Below are 22,999 nucleotides of genomic sequence, written 5' to 3'. Positions count from 1 at the left end.
TGTGCTCACTGAGCTTCACAGGGTAAGGCTTCAGGTCACCATGGAGGATCTCATTTCCTCTGTTTATCTTCCTAGGTCCTACTGTGCCTCCTGGGACATGAGGTTTAACTGTCCTGCTCCGGTCAGTGGAGCTTGGTTCAGTTCCTAGCTCCTGTAGTGATGTGGAAAAAACAGTCTAAGAAGAGAGTCTGTCAGAGAAGGTAGAAGATGGTTGAAGAGTAGGGGACCCTTGTTTCATCTAGTCACTGGAGTTCAGCTAGATAGTTATCAAATCATTCTGAACATCTTCAGACTCAACAGAAGGAACTGCTGCAACTCTACAAAGTGTGACTACTTTCTTGCAAGGTAGGAGTTGTGCAGAAATCAATCAGAGGGGATATATGGGAAGATAAGCCATGGGGAGAGGGATTCTCTGTAAGCCTGTTACCAAAAGGAGATAGAGCAGAATTGGCATAATTGGAACTTTTTGAAGTCTGCTCTGCTGAGGGACATCCCTGCCTGAGGACGCTTACAGTGGCAAGACAGGGCTGAATCCTAGGTGGGACAGTGTGGTCTCAGGAAACTGGAGTCACAGGAAGAGAAGGGGAGGATCAGTGTGGTAGAGTTCCCATGTATTGGAATGGGGAAATCAGTGGCAATCAGCAAGCCAGGAGTGGGCTTTCAACGAGGTGTTACCATAAACCATGAACCGTGGCATGGTCAGGCAACCACTCTCTGACTAGAGGCCCCAAGCAGCCATAACAACTGCCACAAGACTCCCTCCTTCACCTGGAGGAGCAGGCTGGTGAACACTAAAGAAATCTGTGGAGTTTGGTGCACACAAAAGTGACTGACTCCTTTTCCCTGAGGGTGAACTGAAGAGTGGGGACTGCAATCTTTGAGCTCTGGGACTGGAGACTGGGCCATTGTCATTTTCAGTCTCATCCTCTACTGAGGTGTGGAAAGGCTTCAGGGAACAAAAGCCATGTAGAGCAGCCAAGGCAGCTTACACTGAGCCTGGTCCCTGGCCAGGGGCAGTGCCAGTCCACAGGGCAAAGACACCTGAGAATCAGCCCAGCAGACCCTCCCCAGAAGACCAGCAGGAACATCAGGCTGACAACAAGCTTATGGATCACACAGAACTGAAAAATGCTTGTGGTAGGGGAAAATAATATATAGAATATGAGGGTTTTCCATCATAACTCTTGATTCTTTCATTTAAATTACTTATTTTTTTTCTATTTATTCTCTTCAACAAGATTCTTATTTTATCAACTCATTGCTTTTAAGTATTTTTTAAATTTTCATTTTACTTTTACATTTTATAGATACATTTTTTTTTTTCGTTTTTGACTTCCCCTCACTGTATTCAATTTTATTTTTGTATATATATGTTTTTCCTCCATTTCAATTTTGGGATCTAGTGTCTTTTAAATTATATTCTTTTTTCCTACCCACCTCCTTTACTTTTTTGGTTACTGATCTCTTTGTGTTTGTTTAGTGTACATTTTGCTGGTGTCATAGTTGATATTTTTTGATTTTGTTCTCTTGTTCACGTATTCTTCTCTGGACAAAATGATGAGAAGGGGAATTTCACAACAAAAGAAAGAATCAGAAATAGTACTCTTTGGCCTACGTTTAATTAATATGGTTATAAGTCAAACATCAGATGTAGAATTTAGAATAACGATTATAAGGATAGGAGCTCAGATTGAAAGAAAGCATAAAAGACACTAGAGAATCCCTTATGTAGAAATAAAATAGCTAAAAACTAATCGGACTGAATCTAACAACTGGAGTAAATGAGACGGAAGAGAGTCAGTGACATAGAAGATGAAATGATGGAACATAAGGAAGGTGAGGAAAAGAGGGAAGAACAACTAATGAATCATGAGGGGAGGTCTCGAGGAATCAGCAATACCATAAGTGGAAGTCGATTACAATAATTGGGGCCCAGAGGAAGAAGAAAGAGGGAGAGAGGAACAGAAGGTGTAGCTGAGAAAATCATAGCTGGGAAGGACCCAAATCTGGGGAAGGAAACAGGTATTCAAGTTTCAGAGGCACAGAGGACCTCCCAAAATCAATAAAAATAGATCAACACTTCAACCTATAATAGTGAAGCTTGCAAATTTCAGAGGAAAAGCAAAAATCCTGACATCAGTTTGAGATGAGAGGTCCATAACCTATGAGGCTAGAAACATTGGACTCACAGTAGAACTATCCACAGAGACCTGGCCGGCCAGAAAAGCATGGCAGGATATACTCAGGATACTAAATTAGAAAAAAAATGCAGCCAAGAATACTCTATCCAGCAAGGTTGTCATTCAGAATGGACGGAAATATAAGGAGCTTCCAAGACAAACAGAAACTAAAAGAATTTGTCATCATGAAAGCAGCCCTGAAAGAAGTATTAAAGGGGATCCTGTAAGTGAATAGAGAGTCCAAAAGTAACATAGACCAGAAATGAACAGAGACAATATACAGGAACAGTGACTTCACAGGTAATACAATGACACTAATTTCATATCTTTCCATATTTACCCTGAATATAAATGGGCTAAATGATCCAATCAAAAGTCATTAGATATCAGATTTGATTAAAAAAAAAAAGAACTATCGCAGACAAGATGGCGGGGCCATTTCAACCTGTACCCTAAAGTGAGCTGATTACTTACTAAAGAACTCCAATCACCCATGAAGTTAGCCTGAGATCGGAATTATACACATCTGGATCTCTACAGGGGCAGAAGCTACCAATGGGCTGGTAAAGCAGAGTGGGAATGTTGGACAGATATCGGAAGATAAACAAAAGGGGGAGGGAGCCACCAGAGGTGATCGGTTGGAAAGTAATACCCCAATACAAGAGTGCCCTGTTTCTGGGGACAAGCATTAACTTGGAGTCTGGTTGAAAGCACTCAAAAAGAGCAAAGGATTGTGGGGGGAAATTGTGGGAATCCGGACAGTTAGGGACAGGGGCTTAAGTCCCTGGACCCAGGACAGCCTCCCCTGAAACTGAACCAGAGAGCATGGGGTGGAGAAACCAGGCCTTGGTCCCTGAGCCACCAGCGCTCCTGAGAACGTGTGGGGTATGGCTCCTGTGAGGGGCTGGGAGCCTCTCCAGATGGCAGAACACCACGCTGTGCTATTAGAGCCCGAGATGTGCGCCCCACACCTTCCCCTGAGAGAGGTGCGCAAAGGCCCAGCCTGGCGCTCTTAGACCCCCGCGATGCCATCAGAGCCTGAGACGCGCATGCCCCACATCCTCCCCTGGGAGAGGTGCGCACAGGTGCCAGCCCGGTGCTCTCGGACCCGGAAAGAACAGGCACTCCCAGCCGAGGCCAGCAGGAAAATCTCAATGTGCCATCGCTACTTGGAACCTCTCTGGAGGTCTGGAGCTTCCATGGTTTTGGGTACAAGCAGGAGATCCTGCATCCCCAGGGACCGCGACTCGGAACCTGCTCTGCCAGCAGCTCTGCAGCACCCACAGGGGATCAGACTGAGGCTTCTCTCTTCGAGGGAGGTCGGGGTGCAGTTTGCTTTCCTCTAAACCTCTCAAAACCATCAAAAGCTGTCAAGGAGAGAGGAAAAAAAAAAAGCAAAAATGAGCAAACAAACATAAAAACCTCCAGAGAGCAAAAGCCTGAAAAACCGGTTTCCTCAGAGCACACCCCCTTGAGGGGGGTGGGAGGACTTACTCAGGGAACATCATTGACTGAAAACCCACGTGGTAGGCCCCTACCCCAGAAAACCAACCAGGAAAGAAAAAAAAAAAAAAAAAGAAGACGACAAGAGAACAACCACCACTACTTCATAGATACAACTTTTATTTTTTACTTGTTCCCACTATTCTTGTTCATTTTTCTTTTATATACATAATTTTTTAACCTATTTGCTATCACAGTGAGATGTCCAGTACATCAAGTTCCATAATAATCTTCCAACCTGAACTTTCTGATACATACACCTGTGTTTTTCTTTTGCATTTCTATTTTTAAATTTTTTTTAAGTTTTAGTTTAGTTTAGTCTAGTTTATTCTTTTTTTATTTTTATTTTCTAATATTCATATAGAGTTAAACTTCAAGGTAACTCCCTTTCACCAATCAGTGCTACCCCTATAGGTAAACCAATATTTAATCCCCCTTTATCTTAGGAAAGTTGAGTCCTTTAACAAAGATATCAAGATACATCCAGGAAGAATCAAAATAACCTTCCTCTCCCATGCTGAGAATTTATAACCACTCTCTCATCTTTTTCTTCTGCCAGTGTTTCTGTGTATTTGTGTTTGTCCTGATAGTATATAGTATATAAATCTTATACTTGGGGTTCTTTTTGACGAGGTTCTTCCCTTTTTTTTGCATATATATATATATATATATATATATATATAGTTTTTTCTCTTGCATATATATAAATATATATATTTATATATATATATATTTTTCTCTTGTCATATACTTTTATCAATCTTTTCTTTGTCTGTTTTTGTTTGTATACTTCATAAATCTTACCTTGGGGCCCATTTGGACTGAGCCTTCTCTTTTATCTACCCATTTTTTCCTGTCTGTCTGTCTCTCTCTCTCTTTTTTTAAATTTTTCTTTTCTTTTTTCTCTCATTTGGGTGGGGAATCCTGATTGCTCAGAAGCATTCCAGAGTGCTCCATGACTGCACCACGGTCACTACATCCAGCTACATTCGATCAGTCATCTCTCACCGAAATGACTAGGAGGTGAAATGCCCAACAGAAGAAAAATACAGAGTATGGGCCTTCTGCAACAGAGCTAATGGCTGTTGACATAGACAATATGTTGGAAAGGGAATTCAGGCTAACAGTAATCCAGGCAATAACTAGATTGGAGAAAGCCATGGATGACCAAATGGAATTGATTAGGGCAGAACTGAAAGCCACCAGGGATGATGTTCACAATGTTAGGGCAGAACTGAAAGCCACCAGGGATGATGTTCACAATGTTAGGGCAGAACTGAAAGCCACCAGGGATGATGTTCACAATGCTCTCAGTGAGTTCCAGTCTAATCTAAATTCTGTAAAACCTAGGGTAACTGAGACAGAGGATAGAATTAGTGATCTGGAGCACAAACAGATAGAGAGAAAGGATCAGGAGGAAGCCTAGAACAAACAGCTTAGAAGCCATGAAAACAGAATCAGGGAAATAAATGATGCCATGAAATGTTCCAACGTCAGAATTACCGGAATCCCTGAAGGGGAGGAGAAAGAGAGAAGTCTAGAAGATATAGTGGAACAAGTTGTCTATGAAAATTTTCCCAATCTCACCAATGGAACCAGTGTTCATGTACTAGAGGCAGAACGGTTTCCTCCCAATATTATAGATTCTGTAAAGTCTTCGAGACACCTAATAGTAAGAATGAGGAATTATAATTGTAGGAAGACCCTCTTGAAAGCAGCCAGGACAAAGAAGCTCCTTACGTACAGAGGAAAGCCCATCAGAATAAAGTCAGACCTGTCCACAGAGACCTGGCAAGCCAGAAAGTGCTGGCAAGATGTATTCAGGACACTAAATGAGAAGATCATGCAGCCAAGAATACTTTACCCAGCAAGGCTGACATTCAAAATGGATGGAGAGATAAAGAGTTTCCAAGACCGGCAATGCTTAAAAGACTATGCAACCACCAAACCGACACTCAGGAAATATTAAGGGGAGTTCTATAAAAGAGAAAAAATCCTAAGAATATCATTGAACAGAAATACAGAAACAATCTACAGAAAGAAAGACCTCAAAGGTAACACGTATCTATCAATAATCATTTTCAATATGAATGGCCTAAATGCGCCCATAATACTACACAGGGTTGCAGATTGGATAAAACGACAGGACCCATCCATATGTTGTCTACAGGACACCCATTTTGAACCTAAAGATACACCCAGACTGAAAGTGAAGGGATGGAGAAGCATCTTTCATTACAATGGGCCTCAAAAGAAGGCCGGAGTAGCGATTCTCATATCAGATAAATTAGATTTTAAACTAAAGACCATAGTCAGAGGTACAGAAGGACACCACATTATTCTTAAAGTGACTATCCACCAAGATAATCTAACAATCATAAATATCTATGCCCCCAATATGGGAGCAACCAATTACATAAGAAAACTATTAATCAAGATAAAGAGTCATATTGATATGAATACATTAATAGTAGGAGATCTTAACACTCCTCTTTCAGTAAAGACAGATCATCGAAGCAGAAAATCAAGAAAGAAACAAGAGCATTGAATGACACATTGGACCAGATGGACCTCATAGATATATACAGAACATTCCACCCTAAAACAACAGAATACTCATTCTTCTCAAGTGCACATGGAACCTTCTCCAGAATAGACCACATAATCATTCACAAAGCAGGATTCAACCAATACCAAAAGACTGACATTACTCCCTGCATATTCTCAGATCACAATGCTTTGAAACTGCAACTCAATCACAAGGAAAAGTTCGGAAGGAACTCAAACACCTGGAAGCTAAAGACCACCTTGCTTAAGAATGCTTGGATCAACCAGAGATCAAAGAAGAACTTAAACAATTCATGGAAACCAATGAGAATGAAGACACTTCAGTCCAAAACCTATGGGATACAGCAAAGGCGGTCCTAAGGGGAAAATACATAGCCATCCAAACCTCCCTCAAAAAATTGAAAAATCTAGAATACAACATCTGTCTCTACACCTTAAAGAACTGGAGAAGCAACAACAAATCAAACCAACTCCAAATGCAAGAAGGGAAATAATCAAGATTAGAGCAGAGATCAATGAGGTAGAAACCAGAGATACAGTAGAATGTATCAAAGAAACTAGAAGCTGTTGTTTTGAAAGAATCAATAAGATCAATAAACCATTGGCCAAACTAATCCAAAGACAAGAGAGAAATCCCAAATTAAGAAAATTATGAATGAAAAGGGAGAGATCCCACCAAACACCAAGGAAGTAGAAACAGTCATCAGAAGTTATTATCAACAGTTATATGCCTATAAGCTAAGCAACCTAGATGAAATGGATGCATTCCTGGAAAACTATAAACTCCCAAAATTGAACCAGGAAGAAATTGACAACCTGAATAGACCAATATCTAGTAACGAGATTGAAGCAGTGTTCAAAAACCTCCCAAAAAACAAGGGCCCAGGACCTGACTGATTTCCTGGGGAGTTCTACCAAACTTTCAAAGAGGAAATAACACCTATTCTCCTGAAGCTGTTGCAAAAAACTGAAGCAGAAGGAAAACTTCCAGACTCTTTTTATGAAGCCAGCATTACCCTAATCCCCAAACCAGGAAAAGACCCTACCAAAAGGAGAATTTCAGACCAATATCCCTGATGAATATGGATGCTAAGATTCTCAACAAGATCCTAGCAAACAGGATCCAGCAGCACATTAAAAATATTATCCACCATGACCAGGTGGCATTCATCCCTGGGTTACAAGGATGGTTCAACATTCGCAAATCAATCAATGTGATAGAACAAATCAATAAGAGAAGAGAGAAGAACCATATGGTCCTCTCAATTGATGCAGAAAAAGCATTTGACAAAACCCAGCATCTCTTCCTGATTAAAACGCTTCAAAGTATAGGGATAGAGGGAACACTTCTGAACTTCCTAAAATCGATCTATGAAAAACCCACAGCAAATATCATCCTCAATGGGAAAAAGCTTGCAGCCTTCCCGTTGAGATCAGGAACACGACAAGGATGCCACTCTCACCACTCTTGTTCAACATAGTATTAAAAGTCCTAGCAACAGCAATCAGACAACCAAGAGAAATAAAATGTATCCAAATTAGCAGTGAAGAAGTCAAACTCTCTCTCTTCACAGATGACATGATTCTTTATATGGAAACCAAAAGACTCCACCCCCAAACTACTTGAAATCATACAGCAATTCAGTAATGTGGCAGGATACAAAGTCGATGTACAGAAATCAGTGGCTTTCTTATACACTCACAATGAAAATACAGAAAGGGAAATTAGAGAGTCGATTCCATTTACTATAGCTAATCAGGCTTTTGTCCAAGGCTCCCATTTCACATCAGAAAAGGGCTGCATTGTGCTGATGCCTGTGGAATTCACTGGCTCTCCCATGTCCCCCCCCCATTCAAAACAGCTGGCTGGCATGATGGACTACTCGCCTCTTGCAGACCTGTTTATTGTCCTTGTGTGACCTTGGGTGACTGTGGCAAGATTTGGCAGGAGGTGATATTTACACTAAATATGTGTCCAATATATGATGCTGTTTCTCCCATACCCACAATTGATGGGGGCAGGAAGGAAGAGATGGAATTGGGAATGTCCATACTCACTGATATTCTGGGTGACCTGCTGCAAAATTTTCACTCCTTGTACCATGACCATACACTCTGCTGTCCTAGAGATCTCAGTTCTAAAGGAGAATTGCTTCCGCCCCTAAACACCACAAGGATTCTGTTCAATGGAAATCTGAGAGTTGGCCTTGTCACTTTGAGCTTGTGTTGTCTCCATGGATGTTTCTATGTCCTTCCAGCCTGATCTTTCATCCCAAACAAGTACCCTAGGCAAGAAAACATGACAGCCTCATCCTGCCTCATCCTGCACAGGCACCCCTGATCCACATGGTGCAGAGGCTGCCTGGAGGGCTATGCTGGGAGAGAGGTCTGGAAATCTCAGATCTGGGCCCTGGGCCAGACCTCTGTGCTTTGTCCACAGTCGTCCAAGGGCTGAAAGACAGTATGACACAGATAGGAAAGGGGTTTTGGTCTCACAACACTGTCTGCCTCTGTCATTGTGAGCCTTGCCATTGTCCCATTCTTGACAGTAATAATCAACCTTGTCTTTGACTCTGGTCCTACAGGTGTTTAGGGCAGCTCTGTCTTCCAAGTTGGAGTCTTAGCATCAGAGAATCCCTGAAGGGTGCTTGTTATTGTCATATATGACCAGCCAGGGATCAGTTCTTGTTGCTGCAAGTACCACTGAACACTGAAGATTTCTATTCTATCTCCCTGACAGGTGATCATGACCATCTGTCCCAGGGTCAGTGAGCTGAGTCAGCTCCAGGGAGACCTTTCAGGAGCCTGACCATGGGCCTGAGCTGGGCTCTTGTAGAGCTACAGACAACACCTGATTCAGGGAAAGTTGTCCTGTGACCTCAGTATCTACCCCTCCTGCTTCATGTTCCCTCTGCATCCCCCAGCTGAACTCTGGTCCCATCCTCAACATGTCATGAGAATGGGAAACTCCCATTAAGACACTTGTTCATCATGATACATTTGGGAATTTACTGTTGTAGAATCACCTGCTCTTGGAGATTCACCAGGACTTCTAGTTTATTCCCATGTGGGCTGACTATCGCTATGACTCCCCCCATCCCACAGCAGTCCAGCAACCTAGGGTTACATCTCAACACTCTGATTCTTTTCATTTTTTTCCTTCCATGTCTCATGTAAGTTTGTGAAAAGTGTCAGAAACCACTCCTGACTGAGGCACTCACTTCATGTTTGTGCCTCTGTGAGGGTCCCCGCAGTTACATCTTTGCACAGGAATGAGTTCTGGGGACCAGATAGTTTGTGGTCCCTCCTGGGAACTGGATCTTGTCTCTGAAGCAAGGACAGCACAGGGACCAGAGACATGGCCTGAAGCCATGGGAATCACTTCACTCTGTAGACAGTCTCACAGGAGGCTGCAGACCCACCTTCCAGGAACCAGGGGCTCTGAGTGCCCCACCTCCTGTCACCTGAGTCACTCCTGAGCAAGGCACCTGCAGCCCCAGATCTGCATCTGCAAGGAGTGGGGCAGGAGAGGCAGAGGGGGAGGAGTTAGGGCACCTGTGGACGTGTCCAGCAGAGAAGAGTCAGCTCCCTGAGACTCGGGTGGAGAGACAGGGACTGGAATTTCCCCGATGAGCTACTCAGCACGTCAGAACTCCTTTCAATGTTCTGGGTAACTGTGTGTCAATCTGACCCTCAGAACATGGTCCCTGGAGCCTGAGGAGTTAGGATAGATCATGCTGACAGGCTCTGAGGACTGAACCCTGGATCCCTGCTCACCCCCAGGCCTGGTTTCCCTGTGAGGCTCCCCTTGGTCAGCCCTAGCCTCTGTCCTGCTGCACCTGATGCGGTCTGCTGCCCCCTGCTGGTGGAGATGGGCTCAGACCAGGAGCTTCCGTCCTGCAGGTCACTCCACAGCACCTGTCACTTGAGAAAGGGTGTGGACAAGGGTTTCCAGCCTCCCACAGTAAGTTGCCCCCACTGCCTTGCCCAGACCAGCACAGAAGGTCACACACAGTGCAGGAGACAGCACAGGTGGGATTCCTTCCTCTTGTCCGGGGGTTGATATGGCCTAGCCTGTCCCACTGGCTGTTGCAACAGTGTGGGTGCAGGGTAAAGTGTGTGTGCTGAAAGGTAGAAAGTGTAAGTGAAAGGTAAAGTGTAGTGTGCTGAAAGGGTCACAGTTCAGGAAACCTTTGTGAGATCCTGTTGGCACTCCTTTCTCTCCATTTAGGAATCCATCCGATGCTGCCTGCATCCCAGTCCTGCAGGTGTTTAGGGCGGCTCTGTCTTCCAAGTTGGAGTCTTAGCATCAGAGAATCCCTGAGGGGCACTTGTTATTGTCATATATGACCAGCCAGGGACCAGTTCTGGCTGCTGCAAGTACCACTGAACACTGAAGATTTCTATTCTATCTCCCTGACAGGTGATCATGGCCATCTGTCCCAGGGTTACTGAGCACAGGGAGCTGAATCAGCTCCAGGGAGGCCTTTCAGGAGCCTGGCCATAGGGCTGAGCTGGGCTCTTGTAGAGCTACAGACAACACCTGATTCAGGGAAAGGTGGTCCTGTGGCTCAGCTTCTACCCCTCCTGCCTCACGTCCCCTCTGCGTCCCCCAGCTGAACTCTGGTCCCATCCTCAACATGTCATGAGAATGGGAAACTCTCTTCTTTGACACTAGTTCATCATGATGCTTGTAGGAATTTACTGTTGTAGAATCACCTGCTCTTGGAGATTCACCAGGACTTCTAGTTTATTTCCTCATGGGCTGGGTATCTCTATGACTCCCCCATCCCCAAACAGTCCAGCACCTACATCTCAACACTTTGATTCCTTTCATTTTTTTTCTTCTATGTCTCACGTAAGTTTGTGAAAAGTGCCAGAAACCACCCCTGATGGAGGGACTCACTTCATGTTTTATGTCTCTGTGAGGGACCCCATGGTGACGTTTTTGCATAGGGAGCGAGTTCTCAGGACTGGATAGCCAAGGATCACTCCTGGGACCTGGGCTCTGTCACTGAAGCAAGGACAGCACAGGGACCAGAGACGTGGTCTGAGGCTGTGGGAATCACTTCACTCTGAAGACAGTCTCACAAGGAGGCTGCAGACCTTCCTTTCAGGAACCAGGGGCTCTGAGTTCCTCACCTCCTGTCCCCTGTGTCACTTGTGAGCAAGGCAGTTGCAGACCCAGATCTGAGTCCACTTGGAGTGGGGCAGGAGAGGCAGAGGATGAGGGATCAGGGCAACTGTGGACATGTCCCGCACAGATGGGTATCCTCCCTGAGACCTCAGGTGGAGAGACAGGGACGGGAATTTCCCAGATGAGTTGCTCACTGTGTCAGGACTCCTCTCTCATTGTCCTGGGTAACAGTGTGTGAATCTGACCCTCAGAACATGGTCCCTGGAGCCTGAGGAGTTAAGATAGATCATGCTGACAGGCTCTGAGGACAGAACCCTGGACCCCTGCTGTCCCCCAGGCCTGGTGTCCCAGTGAGGCTCCCCTTAGTCAGTCCCAGCATCTGTCCTGCTGCTCTTGATGCAGTCTGTTGCCCCCTGCTGGTGGAGGAGGATGCAGACCGATTACTTCCCTCCCACAGGTCACTCCATGGAACCTTTCACCTGAGAAAGGGTGTGGACCAGGGTTTCCGGCCTCCCACAGGCAGCTGCCCCCACTGCCCTGCCCAGTCCAGCATGGGAGGTCGCATACTAGGTTCAGGAGACAGGACAGGTTGGATTCCTTCCTTAGTCCAGGGGTTGATATGCCCTAGCCTGTCCCACTGGCTGTTGAAACAGTGTGAGTGCAGGCTAAAGTGTAGTGTATGCTGAAAGGGTTACAGTTCAGGAAAACTTTGTGAGATCCTATTGGCACCCCTTTCTCTCCATTTGGGAATCAAATCCGATGCTGCCTGCATCCCAGTGAGTGTCGCTGGGTCACAGTGCAACAGGCGATCCTTCTAGCACTAACCTTCACATGTGCACCTAAAACTTTATTGGCCAATTTCTGTCATCTCTGCCACTGCTGTTTCTACTACAACCCAGAGCACTAGCAGTCTAGGGGAGGGTGATTTGTACACGAGCCTCTCGGGGGATGTGGGTGAAACGGGGAAGTTGGGAATCAGACCCGCATATGCAATTTCACATCATACATGTCACACTTTTGCTAAGCCCCCTTACCTCGGATTTCTGCAGAGGGTGAACAAGAGACTCCCAAACTGTTGCCCACTCACTGAAACCCCACAGTCTCTGTTTCATTCATAAGACTCTGTCCATATTTGTACATCACTGAATTTGGAAACAAAGTGTTTCTAACATCAGTACAATCTTCCCCATTTCATATCACATAAAGTTGAGGTCCAGGGAGTCTATGTTCCCAGGAGAGCAGAGGAAAGTGGGGGCCAGTCCAGAATGGAGCCAGGTATGCTAGATTTAGATCCTGGGTTCCTTGGGGCAGAGCTTGTGCAGAACGGGAGGGAGGGAGTGTGAGGCCAGGTTGGGCAGCAGGGGTCCTGTCACTGAACTCACTGCCATCTCCATCCTGGCTGGTCTATAAAGCAGTCCCCTCAGCCTGCATGTGGGGAGGATCAGTAGGATCCTATTCCAGGTTAGAGCTGGGGAATCTGTAGGGACAGTGGAGAGTGTTTGGCTATACATGGCCTTGGTCTGTGCCCTCCTGGATCTGCTATGCACTATTGATTGGTCCTCTCTTTCTTCTAAATTGGAGGGAATGACAAGGTCTTCTGGCCACACAACTGGGGTCAATGAGTCCTTCAGTGGACACAAGGTCTCTAGGTTCAGGAGTCTCAGGGGATCCTTCTCCGGGTCCCACTCCTGCAGTACCCTCCAGGCTGGCTTAAGGTTCAAGGTCATGCTCAGGTTCCCCTGGGGGCTGTTCCTCTGGGGTTCCTCTGGGTAGCACCTGGGTCTGCACCTGGGCAGCAGGTGAGGAGGGAGAGCAGGAGAGAGTCCAGGCCATGGTGGGTTTCTTGTGGATCTGCAGTCTTTATCCCCTATCTTATCAGATTTTCCCAGTGACAAGACATCACTCAGGTACAGGATAAGGACGTCATAACATGGTCTCATGTCTGTCATTATTTTTGCTCTCATCATCATACATTTTAGCTGTTCCTCCATTATAAATCAAACATGTTGCTATTGTTCTTGCTCTTAGCACTTGACAGTACTTACAGACATTAACCACTAAAGTTTGTTTTAGGTTTATCCATGTAGTTATGGTTTTCCAAGCTTATTATAATTTGTGCAGACTCACATTTCCATAAGTAATTTTTTCCTTTGGTCTGAGGTGCGTCCTTCTCTGTCACTTGTGCTGAGGGTCTGTGGGTGATGAATTCTGGGAGGTTTGCTGTGTGAGAAACATTGATTTTTGTCTCCATTTTTAAAAGACATTTTTCTTCAGTAAAGACCAATGATGACAGATACTTCCTATTAGTATTTTGAAGACATTGCTCCCTGTTTTCCAGTTTACATGATTCATGATGAGAAAGGTGCTCCCAGCACAATGCTGGTTCTCTGTAGGGAACACGACTCTCTCTCTGCCTTTGAGAGTGTCTGCATCACTGAACTGTAGCAATTTCATACAATGTGTCCTGTGCTGTCTCTCATGCTCCCCTTGCCTGAGCTTTGTTGAGCTTCTTGGATACATTGGTTCCTGGGTTTCTCCAAATTTGCAGCCTTTTGTAGATTATATCTTCACAGACTTTTTATTTCACCCCCAGTCCCTCACCTTCCCTCCCTGAAGTCCCTACACTTGCACACTGTTTGGGTGGCATGATGGTGTCTTCCGGGCACTGAGCCTTCATTAATTTTATTAGGTATTTCCCTGTGTGTTTCATTTTGAATACTTCACATCACTATGGCATCAGATTCCCCATTCTCTTCTTTTGCAGCATCATATTTTCTGTGAGTCTGTCCTCTGTGTTTTTACATTTCAGACATATTCATTTAAGGAAGTTTTAAAAGAAAGTTTCTTTTAAAAATATCTTCCATTTCTGCTTCTCACATGTGTAGTTCTTCCTCCACACACAGTCCCACAGGAAATGGAGTTCTAACACCTGTTTACAAACTCCCTGTTGATCCGCCCTGTGCAGGCTGCCTGGAGGACTGGGAGGAAGGGAGACTGGGGGCCTCAGACCTGGGGACCAGGGCCAGACCAGCTCACTGCTCTGTGTACAGGCCTCCTGGGGATGGAGGAGAGTGAAACACAGATGGGGAAGGGGTTTGTGTCTCACTTCCCCGTCTGCTTGTGTCACTGTGAGCATCAGCACTGCTGTCATAGGACTGACAGTAATAGTCAGCCTCGTCCTCGGCCTGTGCGCTGCTGATGGTCAGGGTGGCCGTGTTCCCTGACTTGGAGCCAGAGAATCACTCTGGGATCCCTGAAGGCCCATCACTATCCTCATAAATGACCATCAGAGGGGCTTGGCCTGGCTTCTGCTGGTACCAGTGTACATAAACATATTCTACTACCTCTCCAGTGCAGGTGATTGTGGCCGTCTGACCCAGGGCCACTGACACTGAGGGAGGCTGAGTCAGCTCACTGGAGGTCACAGAGCCCGAAAAGACAGAAGAGGAGAGGTTGCAATGAGGTCCAGGGGCTCATTTGCAAGGTCCCAATACTGAGGCTGTGTTGTGCCTGATCCCAGGGTTTGGGCCAGGCTCAGCTCTGGTCCTGCGGGGCTGAGAGTGTGGGCTGGACTGGGGAGAGCACCTGAGCAGAGAGTGAGGACAAGGAGTGAGAGAGGTCTCCAGGCCATGGTGCATGTGCTCAGTGCTCTGTCTTCTGAGAATCACAGCTGGGCCAATCTCACCCTATCCTCTCTTATTTCTTTCCAGGCTCTAGGGTCTGTGATTCTTAGTATTTATGCAAATTTCCTCCTCTCTGGGACTCCAAATGTATTCAAACCCCTTGTAAACTCAGACCAAGTGACTGAAGAGGTAGGGAGGGGGCCCCCAACTTCCTCCAAGCAGCTCTCAGGTCGGAAAATGAGCCTTGGCCTCTAAAGTTTGGTATCAAAGTCACATTCCTAGGAATCCACACAACCACTGTCCCAACTCATTCTGCCTGAGGGCTGTCTGGGACTGGCCCGGGGCCTTCCAGAATTCTGGCCAAGGGGCTGGTCTGGTTGCTCTGAGAGATGCAGACAACACTTGATTCAGGGTGAGCCGGTCCTGTGACCTCACTCCCTTCCTCTCCCTGCTTCAGGTTCCCTCTGTGCAGACACTGTGGTCCCATCCTTGGCATGTCAACAGAATGGGAATCTCTCATTCTGAGGTTTGTTCATGATCTTGTAAGTGCGATTTTAGTCATCAACCATGTCATTCCTATTAGTTTTTTTCATCAATAGTTCATGCAAACCTGTGAAAAGGGCTTGAATCCATGAGTAACAGCTTCAAGGTTTGTGATCTTGTAAGGATCCCCAGGATCATACATTCCTGTATGTTATGAGCTCAAGCGCCTGAGCCATGCATTCTGCAGCAATGAGAATCACGTCACTCAGGAGACAGTCTCACAAGAAGGCTGCAGATGCTCCTTCCAGGAACCAGGGTCCCTGAGTGCTCTGCCTCCTGCCCCCTGAGATATTCTTGAACAAAGTAGCTGTAGCCCCAGGTCTGAGTTGGGGGTGGAGGTGGGAAAGGAGAGGCAGACTGAGTCACCAGGTGTCTCTGGATGTGCCCAGCGCAGAGAAGTCAGTCCTTGGGGGCACTGATGGACAGAGGGGACCTGAATCTCCCAGGTGAGGTGCTCACTGTGTCAGGACAGCTGTCATTGTCCTAGGTGACACTGTGTCTGACCCTCAGAACATGGTCCTTGCAGCCTGAGGAGACAGGGTGGATCATCCTGACAGTCTCTGAGGACTGAACCTTAGACAACCTGCTGACCCCCAGAGGTGGTGTCCCTGTGAGGCTCCCCCTGGGCTGCCCCAGCCTCTGTCCAGGTGCTCCTGCTGTACCTCTGCTGTCCCCTGCTGGTGGAGAAGTACTCAGACCAGGAGCTTCCCTCCTGCAGGTCACCCCAGAGCACCAGTCACCTGAGAAAGGGTGTGGACCATGGTTTCCAGCCTTCCACAGACAGCTGCCCCCCCGCCTGCCCTGCCCTGCCCAGCCCAGCCCAGCCCAACCCCGACAAGTTACATACAGGGTGCAGGAGGCACAACAACTAGGATTCCTATACTTGGACCAGGGTTGAAATTCCCTGGCCTAGTCCACAGTCTTCTTACAAAAAGGAGAGTGCAGGCTACAGTGTAGTGCATTTGAAAAGTGTCAGTGTCCAGACAAATCTGTGTGATATCCCACAGCCACCAGTTTCCTGTGTATTTAAGAATCTGGGCTGAGGGCACCTGGGTGGCTCAGTGGGTTAAGCCGCTGCCTTCAGCTCAGGTCATGATCTCAGTGTCCTGGGATTGAGTCCCGCATCGGGCTCTCTGCTCAGTGGAGAGCCTGCTTCCCTTCCTCTCTCTCTGCCTGCCTCTCTGTGATTTCTCTCTGTCAAATAAATAAAATCTTAAAAAAAAAAAAAAGAATCTGGGCTGATGGGGCGCCTGGGTGGCTCAGTGGGTTAAAGCCTCTGCCTTCGGCTCAGGTCATGGTCCCGGGGTCCTGGGATTGAGCCCTGCATCGGGCTCTCTGCTTGGCAGGGAGCCTGCTTCCTCCTCTCTCTCTCTCTATGCCTGCCTCTCTTCCTACTTGTGATCTCTATCTGTCAAATAAAGAATCTGAGCTGATGTTTCCTGCATTCCTGTCCCTGTAGTTCGGTCATGAGAGCAAAATGTGATGCTTCTGGTGCTAAGTTCTGCTGAGCAGGCAAACCTTTAATTTTATTGTTATTATTGCTATTTTTACCTCTTTTCTTTTATTCCAGCTTACATCTCCTGAGGTTTGGTGTGGGAGGATCTGTAATCTACCCTAGCCTCTGGTTTGGTGAAAATGGGAATCTGCTCATTCATACCTGCATCTAACTGCACATGAAGAAGGTCCCAGTGTAGTGGAAGTCTTTTCCTTGGATTCCCCCATTCGCAGACAGGAGACTCCAACACTAGCGTTAAGTCACTGAGACCTCACTGAGTCGTTCTCATGAAAGAGATTCTTTAATGTTTTGTATCATTTAATGTGAAAAAAGTATTTCTTACATGAGTTAATCTTCCCCATTTCACAGGAGGTAAGGTAAGGACCAGAGTTGCTAGCTTCGCAGGAAAACAGAGGAAAGTGGGTTGAGTCCAGGAGAGGAGACCAGGTGTGCTGGATTCAGATCCTGGGCTCCTCGGGGCAGAACATGAGCAGGATGGGAGGGAGGCAGGGTGAGGACAGGCTGGGCAGCAGAGTTTCTGTCCCGAACTCAATGCCATCCCCATTCGTGCTGTTGCATGTGGGGAGAGTCTGTGGGTTTGTGTCCGAGGTTAGAGCTGGAGAGTCTGTAGAGGATGGAGGCTGTTTGGCTGTGCAGAGGCCTGGCCTGGGTCCTGCTGGCTCTGCTCTGCATTATTGCTTGGTCCTCTCTCTGTGCTCTCCCAGCAGGTGAGGGTGCCAGTGGTGTCCCGGCTATTCTACAGGGGGCACAGAGTCATCTGAGGTCCACAGTGTCTGCAGGTTCAGGGGACTGTGGGGATCATTTTCAGCGGTTCCTCCCCTACAGCATCGTTTGGGCTGAATTCAGGGTCAGGGTCATGCTCAGTATTGCGGGGTCTGAGCCTATGGCAGGCCCAGGGGCAGCACCCGGACAGAGAGTAGGGTGGAGAGCAGGAGAGGGCCCAGGCCATGGTGGGGACCCCAGAGTTCTGTCTCCTGAGCCCCTGGCCACCTCAAGCCTCACTCATGTCCTCGCTTGTCCCCTTGAAGATATTCCTTCTCCCACTGCTGGAGAAGCATCTCCGTACTTCTGGGTGAGTTTCATATCTGGTTCACGTGGAGCTGTGCTCCCCTCTGAACTGCAGAGGGAGCTCTTGTCACTGTGTGTTTGAGTATCTTCAAGCCTGGGGAAAGAAGGGACATGTGGGGGTATTTTTTGTCCTGTTCTCATGAAATGTGCACTGAGATTATTTCTTCCCTTCTCTCTCTGTGTGAAATACATAACAGAATACATTCATCCTAACGGTTTTAAGGAATCAGTTCATCTTCCCAGATTTTCTCTCTGTTCCCTGTGAATTGTGAATGTTCCATGGCTCACGCTGTGGAGCAGAAGTGGGTGAGAATTGTCCTACAATGTTCACAGATTTCAGTGTCATTTCCTTTACTGGAGGTTTCTGATCGGCAGCATCCACTTGGGTGTTGCTGTGAAACTCAATTTGAGAATCTCCGTCTTTAATTGTGGTGTTTAGAGCATTTCCTGAATGTGATTAATAGTATCCCTGCAATATAGCATCTTGCCTTCATTATTATTATTATTATTATTATTTGTTGTCCCATGTGTTCTTTGTTCCCTCTTTTCATGTATCTTTTTTGGATTAATGAAGCATTTGTTATGATTCCATTTTATCTACTTCTTCTGCTTACAAGCTGTAAGTTCTTTCTGTCTGATGATCAGTAACTTGCAATAAGTCCACATTCCGACGGTGCTGCCATGTTATATAGAATGTAAGCACCTGATAACATCCTTCTGTGTCTTACTTCTCAGCATATTCACTCTGATTTTCCTACATATTATTTTACCTCTGTCAGAAATTCCAGCATACATAGTTACTATATTTGTGTGGACAGTGACATATCCTTTTAAAAAATTTTTATTGTGCTATGTTAGTAATTATACAATATGTCATTAGTTTTTGATGCAGCATTCCAAGATTTATTGTTTACATGTAACCCCCAGTGCTCCATACAATACGTGCCCTCCTTACTACCACTCACCACCAGGCTCACGCATCCCCCACCTCTCTCCCCTCCAAAACCATCAGTTTGTTTCTCAGAGTCCACAGCCTCTTAATTAAGGTTCATCTCACTCCCCTTCACTTTTCCTTTCCTTCTCCTAATGTCTTCCCATGTTATCCCTTATGCTCCACAAGTAAGTGAAACTCTATGATAATTGAGTTTTTCTGCTTGACTTATTTCACTCAGCACAATCTCCTCCAGTCCCATCCATGTTGATACAAAGTTGGATATTCATCCTTTCTGATTTAGGCATCATATTCCATTGTACTTACGGACCACATCTTTATCCATATGTCTCCGAAGGGCATATCGGCTCTTTCCACAGTTTGGATATTGTGGTCATTGCTGCAATGAACATTGGGGTACAGATGGCCCTACTTTTCACTACATCTCTATCTTTGTGGTAAATACCCAGTAGTGCAATTGCAGGGTCATAGGGTAGCTCTATTTTTAATTTCTTAAGGAATCTACACACTGTTTTCCAAATTGGCTGCACCAACTCTCATTTCCACCAACAGTGTAAGAAGGTTTCCATTTCTCTATATCCTCTTCAGCATTTGTTTTTTCATGTCTTGTGAATCTTTGCCATTCTAACAGGTGTAAGGCAGTATCTCAGTGTAGTTTTGATTTGAATTTCCCTGATGGCTAATGATGATGAACACTTTTTCATGTGTCTGCTAGCCGTTTGTATGTCTTCATTGGAGAACTGTCTGTGCATGTCTTCTGCCCAGTTTTTGATGTTATTATCTGCTTACTGGGTGTTGAGTTTGAGGAGTTCTTTATAGATCTTGGATATGAGCCCTTTGTCTGTAGTGTCATTTGTGAATATCTTCTCCGATTCCGTGGGGTGCGTCTTTGTTTTGTTGACTGTTTCCTTTGCTGTGCTGAAACTTTCGATCTTGAAGAAGTCCCAGAAGTTCATATTCACTTTTGTTTCCTTTACCTTTGGAGACATATCTTGAAAGAAGTTGCTGTGGCTGATGTCAAAGAAGTTACTGCCTATGTTCTACTCTAAGAATTTTGTGGATTCCTGTCTCACATTGAGGTCTTTCATCCACTTTGAGTTTATCTTTGGGTATGGTGTAAGAGAGTCGTCGAATTTCCTTCTTCTATACATAGCTGTCCAATTTTCCCAGCGCTATTTGTTGGAGAGACTGTCTTTTTTCCATTGGCTATTTTTCTTGCTTTGCAGTGATGTATCTTTTAAAGAGATTTAGATAATAAAAAAGTCTTAATATTTGTCCCTTCAGTTAGCATTTCTGATTTTTACATTGATTTTGTAAAAAGATTTTATTTATTTGCTAGAGATAGAGTGAGAGTGAGAAAGAGAGAGAGAGAGGGAACACACAAGCAGGGGGAGTGGCAAGCAGAGGGAGAAGCAGCCTCTCTGGTGCGCAAGAAGCCTATTGCAGGATTGGATCCCAGGAGCTTGGGATCATGACACTTAACTGACTGAACCACCCGGGTAGATTCTTCCTGGAATCACCTCCCCTGCTTGAGAGATGTACTTTTTTTTTTTTTTGACATAAACAACGTTTTAATTGTTAATTGCAGTGGCTTTGTATGATCACTAGTTACTCCCTCAAGGCATAATATGAATCTAGGTTTAAGGTCTGTTGTCAACAAAAAGGGATATAAATACACAGTTGAAGTAGTTTTCTTGTTAATTCAGAGTCATTTTTGGCCCGCTTCCTGTCAGATCTGATCAACTCCTCAGGGTTTTTATCATGCTGTGGGAGATGAGGGGGCCCACCTGTAGGGGACAAGTTAGCTCTACTTGGCCTTTTCGTGCCCTGTGCAAACAGCGTCAGCATTGTTTCTGGTCAGGTTTTTTTGGTAGTAATCCTCAAACTACCCATTCATTTCCTGAGAATTGATTACATCACAGTGAGATTATCTAATCCAGAAATGTACTTCACCGGGTGCAGGAAAAGTGTTCCTAGCCTCAGGCTTCCGAAGAGCTAGTGCCTCCCTCAAGAGGCCTCAGATCCTGCACGTGAGGGACTCTGTCAGGGACCAGGAGCGCCTTTAAATTAAATATTAGAATATTCCCTTGCTCGAGCTGAGAGATGTACTTTTTTAAAAAAGATTTTATTTATTTATTTGACAGAGAGAGAGAGAGCACAAGCTGGGGGAGCAGGAGAGGAAGTAGCAGGCTCCATGCTGAGCATGGTGTCTGACATGGGGCTTGATCCCAGGACCTTGGGATCATGACCCTAGCCAAAGTCAGATGCTTAACCAACTAAGCCACCCAGGCACCCTGAGGGATGTCCATTTACTGCTTGCATTTTGGGTCAGTTCATGAGCAATCGTGTCAGTTTTTGTGTATTTGATTATTGTGGACATTTTTTATTTAGACGTCATGTTTGAAGGATATTTTCCCCAAGTGAAGAACTGTTTTTTCCCCTTTTCAGTAAAGATGTTAATCTACTGTCTCTCAATGACATTTCATGCAAAGCATAGTCCACTGGAATCCTTTTCTTTCTTCCTCCGAGTATAGGGAGTTTGTCCTTTTGGCTGCTTTTTTTTTTTTTTAAGATTATATATATATATATATATATATATATATATATATATATATGAGAGAGAGAGAGGCAAAAGAGGGGGAGATGCAGGCTCCCCACTGAGGAGGGAGCCAGACTCAGGGCTCAGTCCCAGGAACCTGATCATGAGCTGAGCTGAAGGCAGATGCTTAACCAACCGAGCCACCCAGGAATCCATGCATGACTTGTTTGTTAACATAAGTTTCTATCCCTCTCTCTGTCTCCTCCTTTGTATCTCTCTGTGTAACAAATGAATATATATGTAGTTGTTTATGAGATACATGCCCTATTGCATCCATATTCTTTGAAGAATCCTAAAGAAGGTACTCTAACAGCTCTTACTCCTTGTGTTCAAATATTTTGATTTTCATGTCTTATTTCGGCATGGAAATCCTCACTTCCTAACATATGAAACTACCTCATGGCACAAAGTCATCCTTAGGTACAATAAGGATGTGATTACACGGTTTTTCTTTTCCCATCATTTTTGCTAATATTGTCATATATTTTGGATATACAACCATTATAAATCAAAATGTATTGCTATTGTTTCTGCTTAAATAATTGACTATTTTTACAGACATTAAGTTATACATTTTTTTATTTATCCATGTAGCTCTGATATCTGATTTTCTAAAAAATATCTTTTCATAGAGTTACATTTCTCTCTGTCATTGTTCCTGTGGGTCATCCTTTACTATTACTTGTTGGGAAAGTGTGTGGGTGATCAGTTCTGTGAGGCTTGCAGTCTGAAAAGTTTTATTTAGTCTTCATTCTTCAATGACATTTTCACTGGGTAGAGATCAAGGTTTATAGGTTTTCTTCTTTTAGTATTTTTAGTCATTGCTCCTCTATTTTCTTGCTCGCACAGCTTGTAATGAGAAATGGGCTCCCACCAGGTTGCTGGTTCTCTATACAGAACCATGCTATCTTCTCTGGCTATGAGAATGTCTGCATTGCTGCTCTGTAAAATATTGATTACCATGTGTTCTGTGCTATCTCTTTTGAACCATGTGCCCAAGCTTCACTGAGCTTGAATATATATTGGTTTATGTGTCCACCAAGTTTTGAATATTTCTGGCTATTATCTCTGGAAATATATATATTTTTAATTAACCACGGGTTCCCCACCTTCTCTCCTTTAGTTGCTCCAATCATACACTTTACGCTGCAAGAAGTTATCTTAGGCACAGGGGCATTATTCATTTTTTCCCCAGCTTTACTGTCTCTGTTTCAGGTTTAATAGTTTTGTGGCCATGTATTCAAGCTCACTAATCTTTGCTTTTGTATCATCAGATCTGCTGACAATCTCACCTGCATATTTCTGATCAT

The 22,999-nt window shown here is 45.1% G+C and overlaps 1 protein-coding gene, 1 long non-coding RNA gene, 1 pseudogene and 3 gene segments (V, D, J or C); 1 reads left to right on the top strand and 5 right to left on the bottom strand.

Moving 5' to 3' along the window:
* Positions 1-14,816, top strand: part of LOC123954085 — a 197,586-nt gene extending 182,770 nt beyond the window's left edge. The window contains exon 3 of the long non-coding RNA XR_006821035.1: positions 14,522-14,816. This is a non-coding gene — a long non-coding RNA (uncharacterized LOC123954085). The remainder of the gene's footprint in view (positions 1-14,521) is intronic.
* LOC123954077 (immunoglobulin lambda-1 light chain-like) overlaps positions 1-22,999 on the bottom strand; it is a 1,184,917-nt gene that overhangs the window by 180,628 nt on the left and 981,290 nt on the right. The window lies entirely within an intron of this gene.
* The window catches only part of LOC123954073, a 721,845-nt gene that overhangs the window by 168,287 nt on the left and 530,559 nt on the right, over positions 1-22,999 (bottom strand).
* Positions 1-22,999, bottom strand: part of LOC123954078 — a 652,309-nt gene that overhangs the window by 184,643 nt on the left and 444,667 nt on the right.
* Positions 1-22,999, bottom strand: part of LOC123954074 — a 610,667-nt gene that overhangs the window by 173,486 nt on the left and 414,182 nt on the right.
* LOC123954079 overlaps positions 1-22,999 on the bottom strand; it is a 220,246-nt pseudogene that overhangs the window by 188,608 nt on the left and 8,639 nt on the right.

This window comes from Meles meles, chromosome 12, assembly GCF_922984935.1.
Source record: "Meles meles chromosome 12, mMelMel3.1 paternal haplotype, whole genome shotgun sequence".
In the NCBI taxonomy this organism is placed as follows: domain Eukaryota; kingdom Metazoa; phylum Chordata; class Mammalia; order Carnivora; family Mustelidae; genus Meles; species Meles meles.
This window is presented reverse-complemented; position numbering and strand designations above follow the sequence as displayed.